Source organism: Lolium rigidum, chromosome 5, assembly GCF_022539505.1.
Source record: "Lolium rigidum isolate FL_2022 chromosome 5, APGP_CSIRO_Lrig_0.1, whole genome shotgun sequence".
Taxonomy (NCBI): domain Eukaryota; kingdom Viridiplantae; phylum Streptophyta; class Magnoliopsida; order Poales; family Poaceae; genus Lolium; species Lolium rigidum.
In genome coordinates this window covers 73,691,731-73,698,618 of record NC_061512.1, presented here as the reverse complement: position 1 = coordinate 73,698,618, position 6,888 = coordinate 73,691,731, and positions in this window count along the sequence as shown.

The window sequence follows — 6,888 nt, the reverse complement described above, 5'->3', positions numbered from 1 at the left end:
ACAGGAGTCTCTGTTCCGGCACCCTGCCGGAGCGGGGAAGTGCCCCGGAAGGCTTCTCCATCGACACCGCTGCCATCTCCACCGCCATCTTCATCACCGCTGCTCGCTCCCATGAGGAGGGAGTAGTTCTCCATCGAGGCTCGGGGCTGTACCGGTAGCTATGTGGTTCATCTCTCTCCTATGTACTTCAATACAATAATCTCATGAGCTGCCTTACATGATTGAGATTCATATGATGATGCTTGTAATCTAGATGTCACTATGCTAGTCAAGTGAGTTTTACTTATGTGATCTCCGGAGACTCCTTGTCCCACGTGTGTAAAGGTGACGGTGTGTGCACCGTGTGGGTCTCTTAGGCTATATTTCACGGAATACTTACTCACTGTTATGAATGGCGTAGTGAAGTGCTTATTTATATCTCTTTATGATTGCAATGTGTTTTGTATCACAATTTATCTATGTGCTACTCTAGCAATGTTATTAAAGTAGTTTTATTCCTCCTACACGGTGTAATGGTGACGGTGTGTGCATCCGTGTTAGTACTTGGCGTATGCTATGATCATGATCTCTTGTAGATTGTGAAGTTAACTATTGCTATGATAGTATTGATGTGATCTATTCCTCCTACATAGTGTGAAGGTGACGAGTGTGCATGCTTGTGTTAGTACTTGGTTTAGTCGTGTTGATCTTTCTTGCACTCTAAGGTTATTTAAATATGAACATTGAATTGTGGAGCTTGTTAACTCCGGCATTGAGGATTCGTGTAATCCTACGCAATGTGTTCATCATCCAACAAAAGAGTGTAGAGTATGCATTTATCTATTCTGTTATGTGATCAATGTTGAGAGTGTCCACTAGTGAAAGTCTAATCCCTAGGCCTTGTTCCTAAATATCGCTATCGCTGCTTGTTTACTTGCTTTCTCTGCGTTACTATTGCTGCGTTACTACTGCTACCATATTACCACCATCAACTACACGTCGTTACTCACTGCTCATATTCATTCATACCACCTGTATTTCACTATCTCTTCGCCGAACTAGTGCACCTATTAGGTGTGTTGGGGACACAAGAGACTTCTTGCTTTGTGGTTGCGGGGTTGCATGAGAGGGATATATTTGACCTCTTCCTCACTGAGTTCGATAAACCTTGGGTATCCACTTAAGGGAAACTTGCTGCTGTTCTACAAACCTCTGCTCTTGGAGGCCCAACACTTTCTACAAGAATAGAAGCTCCCGTAGACATCAAGCACTTTTCTGGCGCCGTTGCCGGGGAGGAAAGGTAAAAAGGCACTCATACTCCGGTTCCAGGTAACAACATTTTTCTGGCGCCGTTGTGTTTGTACTCGAAGCTATTTCCTTTAGATCCTGCAATTGCATCTTTTTGTTTCTTGTTTACACTAGTTTGGCATAATGGACAACAATGAGCTTCTTATTCTATTTCCTGATTTAAAACATGGATTGTTTGATGCGAAAATTAAAAAACCTATGGAATCTTATTTGCATGCTAGTAGTAATATTAGTATGAACGCTTTGAACACCATTGTTGATAATAATATAGAAAGTTCTAAGCTTGGGGAAGCTGGTCTTCATGATCTTTTTAGTCCCCCAAGCATTGAAGAGAAAATTTTCTTTGATGATACTTTGCCTCCTATTTATGATGATTATAATGATAGTGGTCTTTTGGTGCCACCTACTATGGAGAGTAAATTTTGTTGTGATTATACTATGCCTCCTACACTTGATGAGAATAATAATGATAGCTACTTTGTTGAATTTGCTCCCACTATTACCAATAAAATTGATTATGCTTATGTGGAGAGTAATAATTTTATGCATGAGACTCATGATAAGAATGCTTTATGTGATAGTTATATTGTTGAGTTTGCTCATGATGCTACTGAAAGTTATTATGAGAGAGGAAAATATGGTCGTAGAAATTTTCATGTTACTAAAACACCTCTCTATATGCTGAAATTTTTGAAGCTACACTTGTTTTATCTTCCTATGCTTGTCACTTTGTTCTTCATGAATTCATTTGTGTACAAGATGCCTCTTCATAGGAAGCATGTTAGACTTAAATGTGTTTTGAATTTGCCTCTTGATGCTCTCTTTTGCTTCAAATACTATCTCTTGCGAGTGCATCATTAAAGCTAGCTGAGCCCATCTTAATGGCTATAAAGAAAGAACTTCTTGGAAGATAACCCATGTGTTATTTTGCTACAGTACTTTGTTTTATATTTGAGTCTTGGAAGTTGTTTACTACTTTAGCAACCTCTCCTTATCTTAGTTTTGTGTTTTGTTGTGCCAAGTAAAGTCTTTGATAGTAAAGTGAATACTAGATTTGGATTACTGCGCAGAAACAGATTTCTTTGCTGTCACGAATCTGGGTCTAATTCTCTGTAGGTAACTCAGAAAATTATGCAAATTTACGTGAGTGATCCTCAGATATGTACGCAACTTTCATTCAATTTGAGCATTTTCATTTGAGTAAGTCTGGTGCCCTTTTAAAATTCGTCTTTACGGACTGTTCTGTTTTGACAGATTCTGCCTTTTATTTCGCATTGCTTCTTTTGCTATGTGGGATGGATTTCTTTGTTCCATTGACTTCCAGTAGCTTTGAGCAATGTTAAGAAGTGTTAAAAATGAATGTGTCACCTCTGAACATGTGAGTTTTTGATTATGCACTAACCCTCTAATGAGTTTGCTTTGAGTTTGGTGTGGAGGAAGTTTTCAAGGGTCAAGAGAGGAGGATGATATACTATGATCAAGAAGAGTGAAGAGTCTAAGCTTGGGGATGCACCCGTGGTTCATCCCTGCATATTTCAAGAAGACTCAAGCGTCTAAGCTTGGGGATGCCCAAGGCATCCCCTTCTTCATCGACAAATTATCAGGTTCCTTCTCTTGAAACTATATTTTTATTCGGCCACATCTTATGTACTTTACTTGGAGCGTCTGTGTGTTTTTGTTTTTGTTTTTGTTTGAATAAATGCTTGTGTGGGAGAGAGACACGCTCCGCTGGTTCATATGAACACATGTGTTCTTCGCTCTATCTTTTAGTGTTCATGACGAAGGTTAAAACTGCTTCGTTCATTTTTATATGGTTGGAATTGGAAAATGCTACATGTAGTAACTCTAAAATGTCTTGGATAATTTGATACTTGGCAATTGTTGTGCTCATGTTTAAGCTCTTGCATCATATACTTTGCACCCATTAATGAAGAAACACTTAGAGCTTGTTAATTTGGTTTGCATATTTGGTTTCTCTAGAGTCTAGATAACATCTAGTATTGAGTTTTGAACAACAAGGAAGACGGTGTAGAGTCTTATAGTGTTTACAATATGTCTTTTATGTGAGTTTTGCTGCACCGTTCATCCTTGTGTTTGTTTCAAATAACCTTGCTAGCCTAAACCTTGTATCGAGAGGGAATACTTCTCATGCGTCCAAAATACTTGAGCCAACCACTATGCCATTTGTGTCCACCATACCTACCTACTACATGGTATTTCTCCGCCATTCCAAAGTAAATTGCTTGAGTGCTAACTTTAAAATTCCATCATTCACCTTTGCAATATATAGCTCATGGGACAAATAGCTTAAAAACTATTGTGGTATTGAATATGTACTTATGCACTTTATCTCTTATTAAGTTGCTTGTTGTGCGATAACCATGTTTACGGGGACGCCATCAACTATTCTTTGTTGAATATCATGTGAGTTGCTATGCATGTCCGTCTTGTCCGAAGTAAGAGAGATCTACCACCGTAATGGTTGGAGCATGCATATTGTTAGAGAAGAACATTGGGCCGCTAACTAAAGCCATGAATCATGGTGGAAGTTTCAGTTTTGGACATATATCCTCAATCTCATATGAGAATAATAATTGTTGTCACGTGCTTATGCATTAAAGAGGAGTCCATTATCTCGTTGTCCATGTTGTCCCGGTATGGATGTCTAAGTTGAGAATAATCAAAAGCGAGAAATCCAAAATGCGAGCTTTCTCCTTAGACCTTTGTACGGGCGGCATGGAGGTACCCCATTGTGACACTTGGTTAAAACATGTGCATTGCAAAGATCCGGTAGTCCAAGCTAATTAGGACAAGGTGCGGGCACTATTAGTATACTATGCATGAGGCTTGCAACTTGTAGGATATAATTTACATAACTCATATGCTTTATTACTACCGTTGACAAAATTGTTTCATGTTTTCAAAATAAAAGCTCTAGCACAAATATAGCAATCGATGCTTTCCTCTTTGAAGGACCATTCTCTTTACTTTTATGTTGAGTCAGTTCACCTATTTCTCTCCACCTCAAGAAGCAAACACTTGTGTGAACTGTGCATTGATTCCTACATACTTGCATATTGTACTTGTTATATTACTCTATGTTGACAATTATCCATGAGATATACATGTTACAAGTTGAAAGCAACTGCTGAAACTTAATCTTCCTTTGTGTTGCTTCAATACCTTTACTTTGATTTATTGCTTTATGAGTTAACTCTTATGCAAGACTTATTGATGCTTGTCTTGAAGTACTATTCATGAAAAGTCTTTGCTTTATGATTCACTTGTTTACTCATGTCATTACCATTGTTTTGATCGCTGCATTCATTACATATGTTTACAAATAGTATGATCAAGGTTATGATGGCATGTCACTTCAGAAATTATCTTTGTTATCGTTTTACCTGCTCGGGACGAGCAGAACTAAGCTTGGGGATGCTGATACATCTCTGACGCATCGATAATTTCTTATGTTCCATGCCACATTATTGATGATATCTACATGTTTTGTACACATTATATGTCATATTTATGCATTTTCTGGAACTAACCTATTAACAAGATGCCGAAGTGCCGGTTCTCGTTTTCTCGCTGTTTTTGGTTTCAGAAATCCTAGTAACGAAATATTCTCGGAATCGGACGAAATCAAGACCCGGGTTCCTATTTTTCCGGAACCATCCGGAACACCCGAGAGCCGCCGGAGGGAAGCCACGGGGGCCCCACACCACACCCGGCGCGGCCGGAGGGGGCCGCGCCGCCCTATTGTGTGGGCCCCCGGGCCCCTCCGAGGCTGCCCTTCCGCCTATTTAAAGCCTCCGTCGCGAAAACCCCGATGCGAAGAACCACGATACGGAAAACCTTCCGGAGCCGCTGCCATCGTGAAGCCAAGATCGCGGGGACAGGAGTCTCGTTCCGGCACCCTGCCGGAGCGGGGAAGTGCCCCGGAAGGCTTCTCCATCGACACCGCTGCCATCTCCACCGCCATCTTCATCACCACCGCTGCTCCCATGAGGAGGGAGTAGTTCTCCATCGAGGCTCGGGGCTGTACCGGTAGCTATGTGGTTCATCTCTCTCCTATGTACTTCAATACAATAATCTCATGAGCTGCCTTACATGATTGAGATTCATATGATGATGCTTGTAATCTAGATGTCACTATGCTAGTCAAATGAGTTTTACTTATGTGATCTCCGGAGACTCCTTGTCCCACGTGTGTAAAGGTGACAGTGTGTGCACCGTGTGGGTCTCTTAGGCTATATTTCACAGAATACTTACTCACCTGTTATGAATGGCGTAGTGAAGTGCTTATTTATATCTCTTTATGATTGCAATGTGTTTTGTATCACAATTTATCTATGTGCTACTCTAGCAATGTTATTAAAGTAGTTTTATTCCTCCTACACGGTGTAATGGTGACAGGTGTGTGCATCCGTGTTAGTACTTGGCGTATGCTATGATCATGATCTCTTGTAGATTGTGAAGTTAACTATTGCTATGATAGTATTGATGTGATCTATTCCTCCTACATAGTGTGAAGGTGACGGTGTGCATCGTTGTGTTAGTACTTGGTTTAGTCGTGTTGATCTTTCTTGCACTCTAAGGTTATTTAAATATGAACATTGAATTGTGGAGCTTGTTAACTCCGGCATTGAGGGTTCGTGTAATCCTACGCAATGTGTTCATCATCCAACAAAAGAGTGTAGAGTATGCATTTATCTATTCCGTTATGTGATCAATGTTGAGAGTGTCCACTAGTGAAAGTCTAATCCCTAGGCCTTGTTCCTAAATATCGCTATCGCTGCTTGTTCTATCGTTTTACTGCGTTACTATCGTCTGCGTTACTATCGCTACCATATTACCACCATCAACTACACGTCGTTACTACTCGCTCATATTCATTCATACCACCCGTATTTCACTATCTCTTCGCCGAACTAGTGCACCTATTAGGTGTGTTGGGGACACAAGAGACTTCTTGCTTTGTGGTTGCAGTGGTTGCATGAGAGGGATATCTTTGACCTCTTCCTCCCTGAGTTCGATAAACCTTGGGTATCCACTTAAGGGAAACTTGCTGCTGTTCTACAAACCTCTGCTCTTGGAGGCCCAACACTGTCTACAAGAATAGAAGCTCCCGTAGACATCAATGATCATCACTCAATTTATAATGATCAAGGTTTGGCTTCCTAAGGTATTTCTAATGTAATGGTTTTCACTTCCATGATCAAGTGTTGTCTTGATCAACTAAGCATAATATCTCTCTTATAGTTTCTTAGATGGTCATGGCTATGGTTGTCTCAATAGCTTATATCCCAGGAGAATGCCTGAGATATTCACTTAAAGTTCTCTCAAGAGCTGATGGTTTAACCATTTGGATATTTGAATAGATAGAACTAGGATTAGTATGGATGGTCTCTCTCATTTGGAAAGGACTTCAATGCTAACCTAATATTAGGCTCCATAGAGGTTGATGTGATCATCAAGATCTATGTTTAACAATAATTGTTATCTCTCTCTAGGGTTGTCTTGAAGATGATGATTTGAATACTTGGATGTATATCCAAGGTTTAACTCAAGGTTTGTTATTGCTTCTTTGATAATTAT